The following is a 17311-nucleotide window of genomic DNA, read 5'->3' as shown; positions in this document are numbered from 1 at the left end:
ACGACCTCCTTTATTTTATTTCATGTATACCTCGCGATCATTTAACCGAATGTGGCACCACCTGTCCAGTGAGAAAAAAAAAGGACGATACGTTTCGCCATTCTTCGGTACTTCTAGCGAGACCGAGTGGCGATTTTCGGGCGTTGATTTCTGGCATGGACGTGTCAAAGGTAGCCTAATATGCAGTGTTTAGTATGCCGCGAAGATTAACCCGTTTAGTTTAAATTTATTATGTTATCAAAATGTTATCAAATATTCTTGAAGATCGGGTTGGAGCCCGAGGAATGCTTTCAAAGAGAGCGGAAACACTTAATTTTTCATTGGTAGACGGCAATCTCTATCTGATCGTTGTCTCCTTTCTACACAGCTTATAACATATTGATGATCCCACAAGGATTTGTACGCACGCAATCAATGGCGTTGACGTCCTGTTTTTAATGGTAGCTAGTGTCTGTCGAAGCACACTGGCCGTGACAAGTAGTACATTTCTCGTGCAATATGTCAAGCATGGTGAACCTGCTTGCAATACCAGCGGACTTACGAAAGGCAATGCTCCGTCCAGGTGCACAAGCCGACTGCTATGAAAAAAAAAAAGAAGACAAACGTTGATAGGAGAACATGCCTGTCACTCGAGGCAGAGCGAGCCTAATGAAAGCTAAGGCGCTAGCTATTTAGTTTGAGACCGCTTAGTTTAAAAATCGTTTAGCTTAAGAAACCGGGTCGCTTTAAAATAATTCCAGCCGTCTTTTTTCGTTTTTTTAAGAACTCGTTAGCTTGGAAAAGTGAAACCGTTTAGTTTAATATCTCGTTTACAGTTTGCTTAGCAACCATACGTTCAGAAAAATCTTCAATCCCACTTTCGTTTTCTGCTGCAGAAAGGGAATATGAAATAACTGAAAAGATGTCATACTTGCACTTCGCCAGGAAGGTATGCGGCAAACATTGGCTGCGCAGACACCCGGTTCACATTTTGTCGACGTCTCTTTCACGCGGTTGTCCCTCTTCTATGTAACATTTATGCACAGCCTGTCACAGAAGCAGCCACATTTTTATTCAGTCACTGTTCTCCTCTTAGATACTGAGTGATGGGGGAGGTCGTAAACTCTCAGCAGAAGTCAGACAGGCATGAGATAAAAGGCTCTGGCTGTGCAATCACTGGACCAGTGAAGGTCGTCAACCCTACTGACAAGATGGAGCTTTTGTCAGCGCCAGACAAATAGCGGTTGGAGAAGAGAGCCCCTTTACGAAAGAGTGCCCGGACGCCCGTCACCTTCATTATTGATAGTCCTCTGGGTGGCTCTCCTTATCTCACATAGCCACAAAATGGCTCACGCGATTGGCTTCGGTATCCTGCAATGGCGTTCCACAAATGACAGCGCCATGGTTGACTCTGTGTAAGTTGCTTTCACTGGCTTCTGTTACGTGAGCTAACTTTGCATGAGCACCCTTTAGTATCGCTCAGAAATGAGGCTTCCATCGTGCAACTGGCAGGCAATAAGGCGTTACATCGTACAGTTTTTTTTCTCTGTCTTTTCATTGGGGGGGAGAGGGGTGATCCCAATGTACAGTTTTTGTTGCGAAACCCGCTACAAAAACATCACTTTAAATGTAACCCTGCTGATGAATGCTTCGGATAAACCTCGGGTGCTTATTCATAATGAACATTAAGAGTTTAAATAGGGACACAGTTAAGAGAGAAGACAGAAGGAACGCTCACTCACGTTCATTATGAGCGGAAACCAACTCGTCCAACTTTCTTTATTACTGAACCTTATTATTATTATTATTTCATTTTCATTTTTATTTCGGGTAATGTGCGCTGACGATAAGCTTGGGGGTTGCTTAATTGTCCGGTTATTGTGGGTCCCCTGTATCTGCCATATCAGGTCCTCATCATAGCTCTTTTAGACATTCATGCCGAATTATTACTGAGGCCTAGACAATCAATACTTTGTTCCATTAGAATTCAAGCTCTTCAGTTACCTCGTGTCCAGCCATTGTCAAACTCTTTATTGAATAAAACTATACATACATCTGTTATCTAGCTACCGGCTACCACCAGGCACACATCGTTTTGTCGTCAGCTTAATCCTTGGCAAAAAGTTTCAGCTACTGCGAATCAATTACTGTGAATCACGTTAACGCCGTTCGTTTAATTCCAACTAAGGTTGTTACCTCGGCTGGGCTTCAAGATGAGTCCGAGTTTATATATAATTAATGTTAATTTGTATTCTGAATTGAATTGAATATTGTTTAATTTACTTCCCAAGCTACACAGTTGGGAACGGTGACCCACTTTTGACGTCGCATCCTTTGACTTCGGCTGGTGATACGGTACGTTTGTTCAATATTACTCCACAAAAACCTTTGTTCTGAAGGAAACGCTGCACATGACCTAGTGTGCTGCTGCATTTGCAATGCCATCAGCACTGATTAGGTTGCCCGATTTTAAAAGAAACACGTCAGTGCAACAAGTCAGCGCGTGATGCAAACTTATACAGATGCCGCTTTATTAGCAAGGTTGATGTAGCAACACCACCAAGAACACACACACAAGTGTCACTTAATCTAGGGTTCGGTTCGCAAATAAATTTACAGCTAGTGATTGATAATTGTCGATATTTGTGCACATAGCTTCGTATGCTATACTACTTGCATCTGCTATACGAGACCGCAAAAAAAAAGCATGCGTCATTGTGACCCTTTAAGAAACGTCACAGTAGTGTATAACTGAGCTAAGACGAGTTCAAACAGCTCAAATGAAAAAAAAAAGGCACACGAGAGACAGACAATGACGTCGCTGTACTAAAAACTGTACGACGTCCTTGTGTTGATAGTCCTTAATGCTTTGTCGTAACTTTTGTTTTAAGTTCTGAACTGTTCAAATTCCTCTAAGCCAATTTAAGCTACGCTTAAACTTGAGTGCTGAATGCCGCTTAATTTAAACCCATTTAAGCTCCACTTAAGTGGGTTTGCATTGTATTGTGGGCGTTGCGCCTAGCTACACTTGTACTTGTGTATTTGCTTCTCTCTTACCATGCTCCTTCTCTAAACTGTTTTTATGACTGTATGTAAATGACTTACAGCAACCTGACAAACGCTACTGCATATCTCGACGTTTTCTATACCTGGCCCGGTAGATCGAATTCTTCTACACTTTCCTGCGCCGACAAGGTAATCTCCACGAGGGCCATTGTCTCCTGCATTACTCGTACATTATGGCGTATAACCTCTCTCTCTCTCTCACTGTCCCTCCTCACCTCCTCACAGCACACGTCTCACTATTGTGCCAGGTAACTACTCGCGATTATTACCTCCATTCTTTACGGTTCTTTTGTATATACGAGCGCAGCGCTCTCGTATTTGCGGAGCTAAAATCGTTTCGTGACTACGCAACAAAGAATCCATTCTCAATCGCAGCGGTAGCGTAATGGGATTTTCATCTCGGGAGGGCCGGTGTGCTGTCACGCACAGAAATGTTGTGTCAACTCGTCTCGATCCTACGACGGCGCGAACAATGCAGTCGAAATTGAAGGCTCCTTCTTTTCGCCCCCTTCAGATTCCGCCTGAAGAAGTCAGGAACTTTCACGCACACAGCATGGCTTGAGACAGCGTTTTAATCTGACCTCTCTTCGCTACTGTGTGTCTCATGCCATTCTACTAGATCGTATTGCCCCCGACCCACTTCCCTCTGCGCGTCCCTGTGGTCCCTTTGTTATTAATATTTTTTTTGACGAGGAGAAAATGCTTTAGACCCCTGCGTTTCCCGCTCCGTGAGTCTGAAGTTCCTCCGAGGCAGTCGCAGCAAGCGGCAATGCAATATCTCACATCCCCGGAGGGAAGGCTGTGAGGGAGTCTGTGGGACGTCGTACACGATACGAAGGTAAGCAATTGTGCGGCGACTGTCCGTCTCTGAAATGAGTTCGGAGTACACGGCACCGGTTGGCTCCTGGATGAAAAGTTGGCTCGTGGGTAGATTGCTCGTCGGTGAAAAGTTGGAAGTACTATTGGCAAAAATTTAAACGCACTGCAAGAAGGACATGTGATGGTTATAATGGGGAGGGGGCACGGAATTTGTGCACACGATGACATTGTCCCATGTGTCGTGAGATTTTGGTGGACGCTTTAAGATTATCTCGAACCCCGGGTGTTAAAGTGTATTCGGAGCCGGTGACTGGCGGCGTCGCCCGAACTCCGCAGCGCAGGTTCTGGACATACAGATACATGATTCACTTCGTTCGTTATCACCGCCTTCTGTTTTAATCTGGGCTGTCTTGCACCGCATGGCAGGGTTTCCTTACGATCAGTATGATTAGGCGATCTTTTTTTCTGTAACTGGCGCTACCGTCGTATCCGAGAGGGAGATAGCGTATGTTGTCAGATCTTAGGTTTTATGTGTGCGCACAATGCAAAATATACGCAGAAAAAACAGCAGCGGTGATGCGAAAGTCCGTCAGCTTACTCTTTCCGTTGTTTTTTTTTTTTCTGTTCACGTCGTTCTTTTTGTCTAATCTTGCAACTGTTGCTGTTAGAAAGAGCGCAACTTTCCAATATTTTGTTTGTCGGCTTCGTAAATATTGCTTACTTCTTCTTTCCTCCTTTCCTATTGTATACCTAAAGGACCACTGTAGACTATGACAGAAAGAGGGAGAAAAGATTATTCCAAACAACAGAATTACAGAGGTCAGCCTGTGTCCACCATATCACTTCTTAGAGAATGGAGAAAGAGATAAAGGCTGGCAAATAATGTGATAATACGGAAAGATATTACTTGCGCTGGAATAAACAGCTCAATAAGCGATACTCCTGTTCAGAGCTTCATTCTGAGACTTCTGGTGCGTAAAACGCCAAACATTTTCAAGACAGCAATCATTCGTCCGAACGACCTGAGGGAGTTTGTTCCTCTCGTCAGCTCATCTCGTTTGAATACAGGTTATTTCTCGCCTTGACTCCTGTCATACACCCCAGTTCGGAGCTAGTACGAGCGCTGAATCGTGCGCATACGGACGCGTGAGCGTGAACGTCGCACCCGATCGTAACTCTTGTGGAAGGTTCACAGAGCTTCGCTACCACGTAAGGGTCAAAATGCTACGCATAAGAATAGAAAGCAGGCAAACGCACTTGACACGTGATGTTCGTTTTAAAATTAACGCAATAAACATATCGCATTGTAGACACGGAAATCTCGCCTCTAGGTTGCCGAGACGAAGCACATGTAATGGTCTTCAGCGACGTATACACCATGGTAAATTTTTGGTGCGCACTTTTGTTCAGGAAAGAAGAAGGCTAAAGAAAGCCCTCTCGGGTTTTTCGGTAATCTTCCCACTCCGTTTTATTCTCTCTCTTCCTACATACGTCCGCATTCATTCGTGTCTTCTCTCGCCCTGGAAATGTTGGTGTGAAAAACAGCGTCTGGCTTTAATCTTCCGCTTCAGATATCTTTACAACCCAACATAAAAAAAACTTTGCGGCTCTCATTTAGTGGCTTCAAGGCTTTTTAAGCAGGCAGCGCTCGCCCAGATAGTAGTGCCTTAGTTTTCATGGGCCATTCTGGTCTATGTTCTTTAACCCTCGTGACGGAGCCCATTGTAAAATTTTGGAAGTTAAGAATCACAACAATCAGTGAACGGGAAATGGTAGCGTTTCGAATCTGCAATATTGGCGGGGTTACTTTCGCTCCATTAATCTGAGGTATCTTTCTCTCTATCATAGATAGATAGATAGATAGATAGATAGATAGATAGATAGATAGATAGATAGATAGATAGATAGATAGATAGATAGATAGATAGATAGATAGATAGATAGATAGATAGATAGATAGATAGATAGATAGATAGATAGATAGATAGATAGATAGATAGATAGACATAAAAAAGGAGGTAGTGAGAATAAACGCGCGCGCGCCTATCGCCTTCCTTTCGTCTGTGATAACATTGCATCAGTAGACAGATAGACAGACATACAAATAACTTTTATTTTGGTCCTTGAAATTATGGGGTTTTACGTGCCAAAACCACGATCTGATTATGAGGCACGCCGTAGTGGGGGACTCCGGAAATTTGGACCACCTGGGGTTCTTTAACGTGCACCTAAATCTAAGTACACGTGTGTTTTCGCATTTCGCCCCCATCGAAATGCGGCCGCCGTGGCCGGGATTCGATCCCGCGACCTTTATTTTGGTCCTGAGAAGACGATGAGTGCTCCCGTTAGGGAGCATCGTAGGGTCCGTTCGGTAGCGTACTTTGCTACGATTGACGGTCCAAGCCTTAGCCTTTGCAGATGTCGTGTGTTCTGTGATAAGTTTTTATGAGCAGCTTCTGTCGTGCTGTTAGTTGGGATCGTAGAAAACGGTTGCTGCAGGGGTTGGACCATTTGCGAAGGTTCATAGCTGGCGTCTTCCCATCGGACAACTGCTCGAAATGTGGTGACCAATGTCACTGTTAGAATTACAACTGTTATACAGCGGCTGCGTCGTCGTTGCTTTAGTGCACGCGTTTTTGAATATTTTATTAACCAAAGTGACGTTGCGCTGCTAAGCCCGAAAGTGCGGGATCGAATCCCTGCCGAAGCGGCCGCATTTAGATAGGTGCGAAATGCAAAAACGCCCTTGTACCTTGCATTGGGTGCACGGTAACCAACTCTGGTGGTCAAAATCAACCGGGTGCCCCACACTACGGCGTGCCTAACAGTCATATGGTGGTTTGCGTACGGAAAACACCAGAATTAAATTAATTAACCAAAGCGAGAATGAGGCATGATCAAGCTGCGCAGAAACAACTACTGCGACAATGTACTGGCTGCAACATTTTTCACAGTGGTCTGTTGCAGGAAACAGGTTAAAGCTACTCAAAAGGGTATATTTACGTCTGAATTATGAACGACAGCTGCTGACGCCAAATGGACGTTTCCTGATCGTCTTCCAATGGCGTGTAGACGATGCCTGCAAGAGAAATGACTTATTTCCTAAATATTTCAAAGTGCTACATCAGAAATAAAATAACTTCAGCAGTTACCTGTCGTTTGAACGATCGGTCACGGCAGTCTTACCTTATTGTCATTTTAATTTCTCTTGGTTTATTATTGTTTGCCCTCCGTCTGATAAAACAATCTGTCGACAGCAAACCATTTATTTGTGGAAGGAAGCAGAATTCGCGTAGCGTTACTAAACGACTCTATTAGTCTGGAGGCGGCGACTCGTATAGCATTGCTGCTCTTGTAAAAACTAATTCTGAGTGATTGGCAATCTTCTCGCTGTACAAGAGCTCATGGTTTTCTTTCGGTTATATCTGTGAAGTTACCCACCAGAGGGTACATCCTTCATTTGTTATGAGGGCCGTAATGGGTTTATCGCACAAATGTCATGTTGTAAAAAAACATTTCCTAACCTGGTGGTTGTATAGTGAAAATGATGTTGGCAGGCGGGTAGCCTTTCTCAGCAAGCAAGCGGCGTCTTCACTGCGCCGGCAATTCTTAGCATCTTCTCACTGATAATTTGCCGGTAACGCGCTCTCTAGCAAAAAAAGAAAGAAACGCATCTCAAGTTTTTCAGCTACAACTCTTAACGCTGCAGTATAACTATATATGGGTACAGTAACCGGCCAGGAGCATAAAGCGTGTCAACAACGTGCCAAGTATTCACAATCGCTTTCCTAAGCGTGTGATAAGCGTAATGTTGCTTGTCACAAGGATTAGGAACACGGTGAATGGTTTCATGCGGTGAAGTCGCGTAAAGTAAGGCAATTACCATCGTGTTCCAGACATAACGACAAGGGAAATGGTTTGCCTAACTCCCGAATAATTGGAACGAGACACTAATGAACCGTGGCTCGGCAACTATCACCTTTGTCATATATAATCGTGCTTTTCTTTGTTTGTTTTTTAAAGAATTACATGTACGTAAGGAGAATGTTCTTGCCTCGTAAAGGCGCTGTGGTCTTATGTGCGATAAAAAGATAAACACCTTGAGAACAAAGTCATAGCGACGCAAAAAGCTCCGAAGGACGAGTTCTTAGGAACAGTCCACAAGTCTTGACCCATGAAACCAGCAAGAACACAAGTGCAATGCAATCTTTGGTATTTAAAAGTAAAACCAAATCCGCTTTGTGGCAGAGGAGGGAGAGGCAAGGGGTGGCGGTACAGCACAGACATTCGCGAGTGCACCGAAAACTCATCCTTTCATACCTCTCCATGGATGCGGTTTGCAGGGTTCTAGCTGCATCTCGCGTAGGGCGTAGAGTGTAGGGCGAGAAAAAGAAAATGTCTTTTTTATTACTTTCAGGAGCTGTGCGTGGCTATGATTCTGCTTGCAAAGGCAACGCCTAGAAATCGATACCAGTTCCGAAATGATATTGAAGTAACGCATGCATATTAAAACCCTTCCGAGCGAATCCGCTGTTAAGAAAAATGAGTAATGTGTGCGAAGTGCGCCGGACAAAATACTTGAACGATGCCTTTCTCAGTCGTTACTATGAGCGCGAGGATTCGAGCATTGCAGGGGTTCTTGTTGTCCTCGCCGGTATCGATTTACACGTGGCAAATTTGTGAATTGCATCAATGCTTACGAGGTATACACTGCACACGAAGTAATAAATTCTGTTCAAGTACATAACGTAACTTCAGGAGGTCCAGGCGTAGAATCCACGTTAGTGGATGGGACAAAGCGTACAACGAAAATTAAAGAAATGATCAGGCTTATTTTTTTATCGCTCGCTTTTCAGTGTAAACAAAAATGTGTTAAAAGTACATTTGCAATGAGAGAAAAATTATTTGCGCCTGAAGGGGTTATACGGCCATTATGAATTATATTCCCACATTCCTTTTTGTTTCATTGCCTTTTCATGTAACAAGTCGATTGAAGATGTTTCATGATTAGTAACGGCTTAGATTTTTTTTGCCTTGTGCAGCTATTACCAGCGCTGCTTTTCTGGTCCAAAATTTTTTATCGTTATTATTCAAACACGGCTATATAACTTGACACTTTTATGGGTCCGTGTATACTTCACCGTCGAACTTTCGCGCTTTTGCATCTTTCGCGCTGATTTATCATCGACGAGGCTGCACTGTGACAGGAAAGAAGAAGCAGTAGCAAGCGGTGCTTTCGTCGTGGTGTTTTCGTTGCACGGCGCATAAAAAAAAATTATCAGATACAACGAACGGCGCAGAAATCAAAGTGCTTCCCTCTCGGACCGCAGCACCGTGGGTCACAGCTCCAGCTGCTGCATTTTGTATTTTTCTTGCCTTACCTTTTTTTTCTTCCTAACTTGTGTGCAGCGTTTGGTATGAATAAAAAAAAAGAAAAATATCAGAAGAAGGATAAGGGTAAGGGAAGTCGCGGTAGGATGGGTCAGAAAGGGGTGAAACGTAGTGCCCCGCGGATCGAAGTTGTGCTCTCCCGGAGCAAAGTCGGCGCGCGAGGCAGGAACTGGCTTCGGCCATATCTGATTGTTTTGCTCCTATTTTCACGAACGCCCTCGGCGCCTCGGGCAAACGAGGACAGTTCTTGAAGGACGGCGGGAAGATTACGCGACGGGGGTTATAGAGAGAGGGGGGTGGTGGCTGTGCGCCTACCGCCGAAGTTTTGGCAGTTGGGGGGGGGGGGGGGGGGCTCCTCCGCGCTTTCCCGCTCTGGCATGTCGCTGTCCGCGCGGTACACCCAGCGAAAGGAAGAAAACGTAAGCCATGACCAGTGGTTGTGGGGATTCGCGAAGACCGTTTTTATGTCTGCTGCTGGGGTTCCTTTCTGGTTTTAGGTTCCGCCATACCCGGAAGCGATCGGTTGACCACTCCCGGTTGGAGAGGATAAAAAAACAAAAAAGAAAAATGAAAGAAGCGATAACAGTGTTAAAGGTACGCTTACGTTATAGCTACATCGCGAACCATGTGCCCTGGAACGGAGCGCAAACTGGACACACATGTGGTAAAGAAAGCGCGCGCCTGTTTGTTTCTTCAAGAGGGGAGGAAGGGGGGGGGGGGATGCTTCATCTGAACCGTATTCTTAGTTCTTGTATTTACGTTCGATGTTTGGCCACTTAGCAGGTGTAATCCTATTCACGGTGCGACGTTTTTACTGGCATTTTACGGCAAATGCGAGAAACTCGTCTTGTGTAAACAAAATTCGCTTTCAAATCTTTGAGGCTCCTCGGCATCTCCACAGGCACCCCGCTCTAACAGGGCACTGTTAGGGACGGCAAAGGGCGATAAGCTGGGAGGAGGAGGACAAGAGAGACAGAGACAAGCAAGTGTAGAAAGGTAAACGAGACACGGTTCAATTTGCTACCCTACATCGGCGAAGCGGTTCAGGGAAAAAGAAACGAACGAAGCGGTGTAAGGATAGCACCAGCGTGAATTCAACTGCCTTGCTGCCGACCGCTGCAAATAAGGTGTAGCGTTCTAGAACGACTGTCGCTAATACAATCCGCCGCTATACCTAAAAAACGGGATTAGAAACACCGCGGACATTGAAAATTGAGGCCCTTCGGCTGTGGACGCGACCACAAGTAGCGAATTTCCAGGTTCTGTTGCTTGTTTGTTAGTTTGTTTCTTTGGTTGTTTGCTCTTTTGTTTGTCCGTTTGTTAGCTGGCCACTATCTCTTCACTGAGCGGATTACTCAAAGCAGTCGGGCTCCATTCGGCTTCTCTATAGAGTGGTCTCGGAATTTGGATTAGCTTGAGCACGCACAATGCAGTTTCTAAAGCCGGCTTTGTTTTGCAGAGACACGTCGACACGAATAGGATTTTCTGAGAATCGATGTGTAAACAAAACTTTGAATCCCTTGTCGGAAAGAGTTGTCGTCTTGCTTTCTTGACCCACGTCACCATGTCTCCTAGGCAGAGTGGCTAACAAGCGGAATACTTATAGTTGGCATAACCCGACATTTGCTTGGCGACGTTAGTGTTCGAAAACATATTTTTTGCGGTGTCGTTGTTAGTACTTCTCATTCAGTAACGTTGTTTGTAGGGCGCGTTGGTTCATATTGGTGGGTGAACTGGACCTGCGCATAAACACGAACACAAAGACGAACTCGACAGAACAAGCGCTGCACAAGTGAAACTTAGGAGTTTTATTGAAAGTTTGTCCCTTAGATTTTTCTTAAAATTTCTGTAGCTTCATCATATGGTATATGTATACGTATACTCTATTTGTTCCAGCGTTGTCTCGAAAACAGTTCGCGTGCTGCGTTTTCAACATAACGGCATGAAGTTCAAAAGTGAGCGCTGAAATACGTCGATAACTCTTATTGTTTTTCTTCTACCTCACTCCGTAGACCATTCAACTAGACACCCACAATGCAGTAACAGCACAGTCACACCTGTCAAAGCATACATGTAAGTCGCTTCGCGATTAAACAGGCACCCGGCGGTGACGTTAATGACTATGGAATATTTCTGCTGAACATGACGTCATGAGTTCCGTCTCTCGACTGTGGCGGCCGCCATGCCGACAGGCGCAGAATTGAAAACACTAGTGTACTTTGACTTCGGTGCATGTTAAATAATCATAGGTTGTCCAAATTAACCGGCAGCCTTCTTGCGGTTTAAAGCCACAAGAAGGAGACATGATGATGAAAGCTGTCGCACAGGGCACAGGCGTTATTGCCTTCATCTCTTTATGCTGAGGCATTTCCGGAAGCACTCTTCACTCGTGCACAAGGCCACAAAGCCCTATTGCGCTTCTTGAAGGCAAATGCGCTGCCAGCGAAGATTCCTCGGTGAGTGTTTAGCACTGACTGCCTTTTTATTATAATTCCCATTATATTTCCATTTTCATATCTACCTTTCCCGTTTCCGATGTGTAAGGCAGCCAACCAGGTATGATCGTGGTTCACACCCGCGTCTTTTCTTTCTCCCAGTCTTTTTTTTTCTCTGTCTTGACTCAGCCATAACGAGAACAGCTTTCAGAAGCAAATGAGCGTGCTTCCAGTGTGCGTGTTTAGTTGTTGCCATAGAACCGCTATAACGCGACCAGGGACACTTTTTCTCTCGCAACTGCATCTTATACCAGGATACTGGTCAGCATGCAAGCTTCTCATCTCGGTCGTTCCTTCTCCCCCCGCCCTCGTTGACACGGTGTTTTTCCGTGCACCTCTTTCTTTTTGCTCACGGCGAGAGGAAATCATTCCGGGCATTGTGCTTCACGTGCCACGTCTGAGGCACCCGTCTTTTTCTGGTGTTGTGCGTATGCGTGACGAGCAGCACACGGCATATATTTCTGTTGCAGCGAGAAGTCAAGGCCAGAGGAAATCAAAGCGGAGGGGATAATACTACCGCTACAACATCGATAGCTTGAGTCGCTCATCACCATCTGCCGCTTTCTTTGAAGTCGCAGGCTCAAGAATTCCCTTACGTGAAAGAACTCGGGCGATATTAACGACTATAAGAACCGGCTTACGCTTTCAGAATGCGATTAAGCATGAACAGCCGCTCAGTTTTATCTGCTTTCTGCTGCTGAATAGATGCATGTACGTTTTCGATAGAGATGCAAAATTTTCGGAAATGTTCAATAGCCTAAAAGAAACTGTTCTTTTTTTAACATTCGTAGGGGACATTTTTAAATGAACTAGGTTTCGCACGGTCCGCTAAATATATTTGTAGCAGGGCGATTTTGTAAGCGATACAGGCGAAGAATATGAACAGCATGTCAATATATTTCATTCACTCGGCCAGAAATGCAAAACTAAATGGATCTTCCGCAGTCAAAATGTCGCATAAAAACATACGTTTAGTACAAATACAGTCTAACTGTTTCGAAACATAAACACGTAAAACAAGAGCACAAACACGTTAACAAATAAAACACATAAAATAAACAATACACACCAAACAATTGGTTTCCATTTCACCTATCAGTCCAATTTAAACACAAGCTTTTTTATTTTACGTTATCAATTTGAGGGGCTTGATAGTTTGACCAACGCGCGCATGCGCATGCACGCGCGAGCACGCACATTATCGCACAGTGCGCACAGTATACTTGCACGGTGTCACTATTGCGCCTGTCCGGTGCCTAAGCGCACAAAGGGGTTGCCGAGATAGGATGTACAGCGTCAGCTTTCTATGCCATTGGCGGCCGTTATTTGCAGCTGCCCGTTTCACCGTGGAATGCTTAACGCGTCTGGTCACACACTACGAACACTCGGGCCGGACAGATGCACTATGCTTTGGTTCCAAGATTACGCCAATAAACAAAGAAGTGAAGTCGTAACTTCTCTCGCCTGTTCCCTTATCCGTCGCCATAAGAGTCTGAAGAAAGTCCAAAGTCCCTTTTCCTTTCTCTTTGGGATGAGGCTTCGTCTAATGGATCGAACATAGGCGAAAGGCGTTTCTGCCTAGGGCACTGCTTTAGTGTGGCCAACATGAGAGCGTGTCTGGCCGGCGTATCGTTCAGTGACTTTCTCTTTCTTTCTGTCTGTGGCAGCTTTATCAGCAAAGGTGCCATAGAAAGAAAGAACGCATGAGTTGCTCAACAAGCTTCCACACACAAAATCAAAACCGCGTCTTGTCTCCCCGGGCCCTTCGGACAGCTAACTACGTTATTGCTATTGTTTGTACAGAAGACAACGCAGAAGGCAGTCATCCATATTTGTATACGACCCCCACATCTACCTGCCCGAGTTGGAGAGACAGAGAGAGGAAATAAAGAAAAGGCAGGGAGGTCAACGAGAACAAAAATTCGGCTTCCTACCCTACATTTAGGAGGGATGAGAGGGAGGTAAAAGTAAAAAGATAAGAAGCAAATAAAGAGAGAGAAACCGCGCACGTGCATACAATCACTGCTATTCACAGCGCAGGATTAGACAGTTAACACTTTTCAGTGCTAAGGTCGCTTGTGCAGGTTCGTTCTGCGTAAGAATTGAAACAGTGCAGTCCACTGCTATGACGGTAGAAAGTAGGGGGCCAACTATCTGAAAAGAAAGCGGGCCTACGCTTGCTAGGCACAAAAAAGAGACGGGTGCCAAAGAAACGTGCTAGGCCATAGCAACCGACAGTGCAAGGTGTCGAAAAAACTTGCTACATTAGTTTTTGTTTGACATACGACTACTTTGTGCTTGGTTGTTTTTTCAGCGCCAAACAACACGGGGCACACCAACGAGACATTGTGTATCAGTGGTTCTTTATGCTATAATGGGCCGGATAGGAACATTTTGGTGTGTGACGGGCCAGAAAAGCAAGATCAAGAAGCATTACAGGAACATAAAGGAACTCGCCTATGGACTTAGCTGTCTATGGACCTTAGCTTTCGCAAAGGAGCTTAGGACCCAGTGTCAATCGTGTGAACGACCAGATTATTTCGGCCTATTGACGCTTGCGGCAAGTCAAATGAAGTGCGGACCTCCTGCAGAAGGGCAAGAAGCTGCATCCGTTCAGCCGGAGCGAAGTCGCTGTCGATGGAACAGTGAAAATAATCCGAGAGCGCGGCGTCGAGCGCAAGGTCAGGTGCCAGGGTGTTCAGCTGATGTTTTGGACCGGCCCGGAGAGCTCAAGGGGCACGATAATATCAGCGTCTACAGGCTGAACGTGGCCAAGCGTTTCATTACGGCACAAAGTCAGGGGGCCTGAGGCGGGGTTGCAGACAAGTAGTCCGGGATTGTCCCGATCAAGCGCGAGGACGGTGAACGGCAGTGACGTAAAGTGGCGGCGATGAAATGTCAGTTGGCAGTGAACAGAACGGTGGCGTCGGAAAAGACGGCACAGGAAACGGGGACAATGACGGTACTCTGAGGTGACAGGTCAGTATCGGCGGTGACGACAAGCTTTCTATCCCCAGGACCGGCCACATTGGCGGAAGGCGTCTCAGGAATCACAGCGAGCTCTACCTGAGGACGAGCGCAGTCGATAACGGCGTGATTACGGGACAAAAAATCCCACCCGAGGATCAGATCATGGGATGAAGAGGCCAGCACAAGAAACTCAACGCTGTAGATCACGTCTTGTATGAGCACCCTGGCCGTACATGATGCAACGGGTTGAATGTATTTTGCGCTCGCAGTACGGAGGGAAAAGCCTGAAGTTGGCGACATCAATTTATTTATGGAGCGGCCGAGCTTGTGGCTCGTTACATATATAGCGGCACCAGCGTCCACAAGCGCAAGAGTTCGTACACGTTCAATTAATCTTGAATAATACTGGCGGGGAACCTAGACAGGTGGACGACGGCGCAGGTCGTGCCGCAGAAGTTGCGGCAGTCAGTTCTCCGCCGCAAGAGCACTGAATCGGCGACACATAGGCGAAAGAAAACGGCGGCGTGGTGAGGGTGAGCGACGAGAAGCGAAAGGTTAGACATCGGAAGTGGGCTAGGGATCACGGGCGTAGGCTTCAGGCTCTTGTTCTGGCTGCGTACAATAGGGAGGTCGGAAGGAGTAGTTAGGACGTCTCGGTGTAGCCGGGGGCGCCGCGAAGCGCCCGCGACAGAAGCGCGCAACATGACTAAAAATTCCGCCAAGGATTTGAGTACTGCGGATGTGCCCCAAAAAGCGGTGTCGCTGGCGGTCGAATTGATGGTTGAGGGCTCAATACTGGCAGAGGACGTGCCTTCATGACGGCATTCGCATACGCCAGAGGTGCGGCGACGTGCATGAGTCGGCGGAGAGGCAGACAGCACCGCATATGATAGCGGCGACAGGAGTCGGCTGGCAGGCAAACGGCAATGCCTCGGTGACCTGCTCCTGTATCACCTGCCGGATGGTCGGTGTCAGGTAGTGCGTAGGCACTTGCATAACTTGGAAAAACGGAAGCCACCGAGAAACGTCTTCGCGCACAGTATATTTGATCTGTAACAGGAGCACAGTGTGGTCGCTGCCGATGGTCAACGCGGCGATGGAATCGTCTGGTGACATCTGCCGCCAAGCTAAGACGCGTTGCTTGCGTAGTTCGTCGAAGCTGTGGCACAAGGTCATGAATGCAGACAGGGTGCGCGGGTCCTTAGCCAGCAACATCTAAAGGGCGTCGTCGTCTAAGGCTTTCATGACGTGCTTGATCCTGTCTTGCTCAATCATGGCAGGAATCACGCGCTTGCACAAGTCAATGACGTCTTCAATATATAATTAAGGCGGTTAGTCTTCCACCTATTATTTTTCAGGCGAGTAGCTTTCTTTGCCTCTTTCGCCCATTTTCGTGGTTGACACTCGGTGGTCGGTAGTAACAATTTAGATACGATACTGATGCCAAGGACGCGCGCTCTCGTGCAACCGAATTGCGGGGCGCGTTTGTCACTAACGTTTTTTCACTAGCATTTGTCAGTAGCCCTTCGACACGCACGTGCTCTCGCGCGTGGACTTTTTGGCATTTGAAGGTTTAGGAATCCTGTAGTGGAGAACTAGGCATGCACTGATGCGCCCCATCCGTGTCTTTTCATTATATTTCTATATCTTATTTCTATTCCCATTGCCCCTCTCTCCGGGCTGTCCAGAGGGCCTGCGACAGGGCGGAGGACCACGATCTTCCAACCCCGACGTGGGTGCGGCCCGCGACGGCCACGGGGACTCCCTGAAAAGGGAGGTACCCTAAAGCGGTTCCTCAGGACCACCAATAAAGTTCATTGTCTGTCTGTCCCTCTCTCCCAGCGTAGAGTAGCCAACCAGACGCATTTCCGATTAACATATTTCTTTCTCTCTTCCTGCTGCTTCTCCTCCCGAGACAGCGCCTCGCCTTCGCGTTCGAGTTTGACGGAACGAGCGCCGATAGCTCTTTGTGCGTCGAGGAAAGAGTGCTTAGTTAACTTTTGTACTCGGTGAGCGTGCTTGAGGGCACTGCTTTCGGTTGGGCAATCATTTTCCATGTTGCGTGGACATTTTTTTTTCTTTTTAAACTGAATACGTTAATCACGCTAATTGTGTTCTGCTGAAAACATGCCATCTGAATCTTTTTATGGTGCATTCATGCCGTCGCCGTAAGGTTCCGTGTAAAGTCCACGGGCGATAAAATCGTCGCCGCGGGCCGTAACCTGTATGTGCGAGTGAGAGCATGCGACGGTAAGCCGGCAATCGCGGCTCGCGCACGCAAGGGCTGGAAGCGGGAAGGAAGTGTGCAGTCTACCAGTCGCGCACAACGCTCCGGAGAGAGCGTAGGGAGGTGGAGGGCCCCGCCGGGCCGGACGGCTCTGGGAGGGGTGGGGGTTCGGCGTTTAGCGCCGCGAGCGCCCGCCCGCGCGGCTGTATCTTGAAAGCCATCGCCACGCGTGCCGCTGAGTTACTTGAACCACCACCAGACGGCGCTCGCCTCCGCGCAGCCGCAGCAGCGGCGGCGCCGGTCGTACGACAAAAACAATAAAAAAAGAAAACACGCTTTGCACAACCGCGGCTACGTGGTAATG

At 46.8% G+C, this 17311-nt stretch overlaps 1 protein-coding gene across 2 annotated transcripts in view; it reads left to right on the top strand.

The window, feature by feature from the left end:
• The window catches only part of LOC119455930 (dopamine D2-like receptor), a 388566-nt gene that overhangs the window by 238987 nt on the left and 132268 nt on the right, over nt 1–17311 (top strand). The gene's annotated exons all lie outside the window — the stretch shown is intronic.

This window comes from Dermacentor silvarum, chromosome 6, assembly GCF_013339745.2.
Source record: "Dermacentor silvarum isolate Dsil-2018 chromosome 6, BIME_Dsil_1.4, whole genome shotgun sequence".
NCBI lineage: Eukaryota > Metazoa > Arthropoda > Arachnida > Ixodida > Ixodidae > Dermacentor > Dermacentor silvarum.
The sequence above is the reverse complement of the archived record's forward strand: the minus strand, read 5'-3'. Positions and strand labels throughout refer to the sequence as shown.